Below are 6,000 nucleotides of genomic sequence, written 5' to 3'. Positions count from 1 at the left end.
CAACAAAATTCTAGCCAATAGAATTCAACAACATATCAAAAAAATAATACACCATGACCAAGTGGGATTCATACCAGCTGTGCAGGGATGGTTTGACTTAGAAAAACAATGTAATCCATCACATAAGTAAAACAAAAGACAAGAATCACATGATTTTATCAATAGATGCAGAAAAGGCATTTGACAAAGTTCAACACCAATGCATCATAAAAACTCTCGGCAAAATAGGAATAAAAGGAAAATTCCTCAACATAATAAAGGGCATGTATACAAAGCCAACAGCCAACATTACCCTAAATGGAGAGAGCCTGAAAGCATTCCCATTAAGATCGGGAACCAGACAAGGATGCCCTTTATCACTGCTCTTATTCAACATTGTGTTGGAGGTCCTAGCCAGAGCAATTAGGCTAGATAAAGAAATAAAGGGCATCCAGATTGGCGAGGAAGAAGTAAAATTATCTCTATTTGCAGATGACATGAACTTATACACAGAAAACCCTAAGGAATCCTCCAGAAAACTACTGAAACTAATAGAAGAGTTCAGCAGAGTATTGGGATACAAGATAAACATACAAAAATCAATTGGATTTCTCTACACCAACAAAAAGAACATTGAAGAGGAAATCACCAAATCAATGCCATTTACAGTAGCCCCCAAAAAGATAAAATACTTAGGAATAAGTCTTACCAGAGATGTGAAAGACTTATACAAAGAAAACTACAGTACACTTCTGCAAGAAACCAAAACAGACTTACATAAGTGGAAGAACATACCTTGCTCGTGGATAGGAAGACTTAACATTATAAAAATGTCTATTCTACCAAAAGCGATCTATACATTTAACGCAATTCTGATCCAAATTCCAATGACATTCTTTAATGAGATGGAGAAACAAATCACCAATTTCATATGGAAAGTAAAGAGGCCCTGGATAAGCAAGGCATTACTGAAAAAGAAGAACAAAGTGGGAGGCCTTACTTTACCTGATTTTAAATCCTATTATAACGCCACAGTAGTCAAAACAGCCTGGTACTGGTACAACAACAGATACATAGACCAATGGAACAGAATTGAGAATCCAGACATAAATCCATCCACATATAAGCAGTTGATGTTTGACAAAGGCCTCAAAGTAAGTTAAATGGGGAAAAGCAGTCTTTTTAACAAATGTTGCTGGTATAACTGGATATCCATGTGCAAAAAAATTAAACAAGACCCATACCCCACTCCATGCACAAAAACAAGCTCAAAATGGATCAAAGACCTAAATATAAAATCTAAAACGATAAAGATCATGGAAGAAAAAATAGGGATAACGTTAGGAGCCCTAATACAAGGTATAATACATTATTAAGAACGCAGAAGAAAAACTAGAAAACTGGGAGCTCCTAAAAATCAAACACCTATGCTCATCCAAAGACTTCACCAAAAGAGTAAAAAGATTACCTACAGACTGGGAAAAAGTTTTTAGCTGTGACATTTCCAATCAGCGCCTGATCTCTAAAATCTACATGATACTGCAAAAACTCAACTACAAAAAGACAAAAAACCCAATTAAAAAATGGGGAAAAGATACGAACAGACACTTCACTAAAGAAGACATTCAGGTAGCTAACAGATACATGAGGAAATGCTCACAATCATTAGCCATTAGAGAAATGCAAATCAAAACTATAATGAGATTTCATCTCACTCCACTGAGGCTGGCATTAATCCAAAAAACACATAATAATAAATGCTGGAGAGGCTGTGGAGAGACTGGAACACTTCTACACTGCTGGTGGGAATGTAAAATGGTACAACCACTTTGTAAATCGATTTGGCGCTTCCTTAAAAAGCTAGAAATAGAACTACCATACGATCCAGCAATCCCACTCCTTGGAATATATCCTAGAGAAATAAGAGCCTTTACATGAACAGATACATGCACACCCATGTTCACTGCAGCACTGTTCACAATAGCAAAAAGATGGAAGCAACCAAGGTGCCCATCAACGGATGAATGGATAAATAAATTATGGTATATTCACACAATGGAATACTATGCATTGATAAAGAACAATGATGAATCTGTGAAACATTTCATAACTTGGAGGAACCTGGAAGGCATTATGCTGAGTGAAATTAGTCAGTTGCAAAAGGACAAATATTGTATAAGTCCACTGTTATACGATCTTGAGAAATAGTTGAAACTGAGAACACCACATTCTTTTGTGTTTATGACAGGGGGGAGGGAGGGAAAGGGGTATTTACTAATTAGATAGCAGAGAAGAACTACTTTAGGTGAAGGGGAGGACAACACTTAGTACAGGGGAGGTCAGCACAACTGGACTAAACCAAAAGCAAAGAAGTTTCCTGAATAAACTGAATGCTTCGAAGGTCAGTGAAGCAGGGGCAGGGGTTTGGGGACCATGGTTTTAGCAGACATCTAAGTCAATTGGCAAAATAAAATCTATTAAGAAAACATTCTGCATCCCACTTAGAAGAGTGGCGTCTGGGGTCTTAAACGCTAGCAAGCGGCCATCTAAGATGCATCAGTGAGTCTCAGCCCACCTGGATCAAAGGAGAATGAACGCCAAGGACACAAGGTAATTACGAGCCCAAGAGACAGAAAGGGCTACATGAACAGAGACTACATCATCCTGAAACCAGAAGAACTAGATGGTGCCCGGCCACAAACAATGACTGCCCTGACAGGGAACACAACAAAGAACCCCTGAGGGAGCAGAACAGTGGAATGTAGACCCCAAATTCTCATCAAAAGACCAGACTTAATGGTCTGACTGAGACTAGAAAGACCTCAGCAGTCATGGTCCCCAAGCCTTCTGTTGGCCCACGACAGGAACCATTCCTGAAGCCAACTCATCAGACATGGACTGGACTAGACAATGGGTTGGAGAGAGATGCTGATGAGGAGTGAGCTACTCGCATCAGGTGGACACTTGAGACTATGTGGGCATCTCCTATCTGGAGGGGAGATGAGAGGGTAAAGGGGGTTAGAAGGTGGTAAAACGGCCATGAAAAGAAAGACTGGAAGAAGGGAGCGGGCTGTCACATTGGGGGGAGAGTAATTGGGGGTATGTAGTAAGGTGTATATAAGTTTTTATGTGAGAGACTGACTTGATTTGTAAACTTTCACTTAAAGCACAATAAAAATTATTTTTAAAAAAGCATAAGAAACAACAACAATAAAGAAACTCACAGAGGACAGATTGAGAGCTACAGAGTGGAGGTCCCCCATGAGCTAACGTGGTGCTGCTTCACCATCTTGGACCCCAGACAGGGAGTACATGAAGGCAACTTCAAAGAGCTCCCAGCAGGAGATAGAATACCCAGTAGCCGGAGATACACCCTTTCCCACCCCTCACCCTTCTTCACTGTAAGCTGTCTCTGCTGTTTTCCAACAGGCCTCAGTCAGTTGGCCACAGAGACACCAGCTCACTACCACCCCTGGCCCACCCTGACCACACTGGCTAGCTCCCTCAGTGTCATATAATCATATGTATATATACATACATATATTATATATACATTATATATTATATATATTTTTTCCCTTTTCCTTTCTCCCTTTCCCTTTTCCCTCCCACCAAGCTCCCTGTACTGCCTCTACCCTTTCCTGACTGGCCATGCCATGCCACCTCCTGAGAGAGACACCGGGCCACCACCACCTTGGTTCCATGTTGGCCCCAACAGCTGGTTCCCCCAGGGCTACATTTTTGTTTGTTTGTTTCTTCTCTCTCTTTCCCTTCCTTCCTTTTCTTCCTCTTACCCATCTAGCCCCGTGCACCACCTAAGCCCCCTCTCAACATGCTGTGCTGCACCACTTGGCTAAAGAGCCACGTGCGCATTGTTTCCCCAGATCTGCCCTACCCCACCCACTGGGTCCCACTGCACCACTTTTTTTTTTGCATTTGTTTTTGTCTCTTCTCTCTTTTCTTTCTCCCTCCCACCTAGCTCCAAACATCACATCCTCTCCCTTCCCTCTGGTTTTCTGCACTGTGTGCAAGTGCTGTGCCCCCAAGCAGCACCTCATAGACCTTCAGACTCCTGCACCTTGCCCTGCACAGCCACCAGTGTCACCCCGCTGAGCATGGCGCCCCAAGCAGCACCAGCCCCATGCTACACTCCAGCCCTGCCCCACCAAGCACCATGCCCCCAAGAGGCATGCGCGTGGAACCCTGGGTCACTGGATCCCGCCCTGTGCTGTCCCTGCCACACTGAGCACCACATCCCCATACAGGACTGGTGCAGTCACCCTGACATTACTAGCATGAATCAAAAAAAACAGAAAATAACAAATATTGGAGAGGCTGCAGGGCGATTGGTGCTCTTATACACTACTAGTGGGGATGTAAAATGGTACAACCACTTTGGAAAATGATATGGCACTTCCTTAAAAAGCTAAAAATAGACATACCATGTGTCTTAGTTATCTAGTGCTGCTATAACAGAAATACCACGAGTTCATGGCTTTAACAAAGAGAAATTTATTTTCTCACAGTTTAGTAGGCTAGAAGTCTAAATTGAGGGCATCGACTCCAGGGGAAGGCTTTCTTTCTCTGTTGGGTCTGGAGGAAGGCCCCTATCGTCAATCTTCCCCTGAACTAGGAGTCTCTCTGTGCAGGAACCCCCGGTCCAAGGGATTCACTCTGCTCCTGATGCTTCTTTCTTGGTGGCATGAGGTTCCTGTGTCTCTGTGCTTACTTCTTTTATATCTTAACAGATTGCCTCAAGACACAATCCAATCTTGTAGCTTGATTCCTTCCTCACTAACACAACTGCCACCCATCCTCCCTCATTAGCATCACAGAGGCAGGGTTTATAACATATAGAAAAATCACACAATACCCGAAATCATGGCCCAGCCAAACTGATGCACACAGTTTTAGGGGGACATAATTCAATCCATGGCACCATATGATCCAGCAATTCCACTCGTGGGCATATATCCTAGAAAAATAAATGCCGTCACGCAAATAGACTTATGTACACCCATGTTTACTGCAGCATTATTCACAATAGCAAAAAGATGGAAACAACCTACATGCCCATTAAGAGATGAACAGATAAACAAATTCTGTACTAACACAAAATGGAATATTATGCAACGATAAAGAATGATGATGAATCTGCAAAATGTCTCACAATATGGATGGATCTGGAAGGTATTATGTTGAGTGAAATAAGTCAATCACGAAAGGACAAATATTGTATGAAACCACTATTACAAGAACTCAAGAAAAGGTTTAAACACAGAAAAAAAGCATTCTTTGATGGTTACAAGGGTGAGGAGGGAAGGGTAGGGGAAATCACTAACTAGATAGTAGGCAAGTGTCAACTTTGGTGAAGGGAAAGACAACACACAATATAGGAGAAGTAAGGACAACTGGACCAAGGCAAAGGCATAGAAGTTTCCTAGACACACCAAAACACCTTGAGGGACTGAGTTGTTGGGGCTGAGGGCTGGGGACCATAGTCTCGGGGGACAGCTATGTCAATTGGCGTAACATGGTTCATAAAGAAAATCTTCTACATTCTACTTTGGTGAGTAGCATCTCAAGTGTTAAAAGCTTATGAGCAGCCATCTAAGATCCATCTATTGGTCCCGTCACATTTGGAGCAAAGGAGAATGAAGAAAACCAAAGACACAAGGGAAATATTAACCCAAAAGACTAAAAGACCACATGAACCAGCGCCTCCCAGAAGACCTAGATAGTGCCCGGCTACCACCACTGAACACTCTAACAGGGGTCACAATAGAGAGTTCCGGATACAGCACAGAGCAGGAGAAAAAGGTAGAACAAAATTCAAATTCACAAAAAGAGACCAGACTTAACTGTTCTGACACAGACTGGAGGAACCCCTGAGACTACAGTCCCTGGACACTCGGCTAACTCGGAACTGAAACTGCTCCCGAAGCCCACTTTTCAGGCTAAAAATCAAACGGTAGCACATGTGAGGAAAGAACAAATGGGCAATTCCTGCCCAAATGCCAA

The sequence above is a fragment of the Loxodonta africana genome, chromosome 18, assembly GCF_030014295.1.
Source record: "Loxodonta africana isolate mLoxAfr1 chromosome 18, mLoxAfr1.hap2, whole genome shotgun sequence".
Taxonomy (NCBI): Eukaryota; Metazoa; Chordata; class Mammalia; order Proboscidea; family Elephantidae; genus Loxodonta; species Loxodonta africana.
This window is presented reverse-complemented; position numbering follows the sequence as displayed.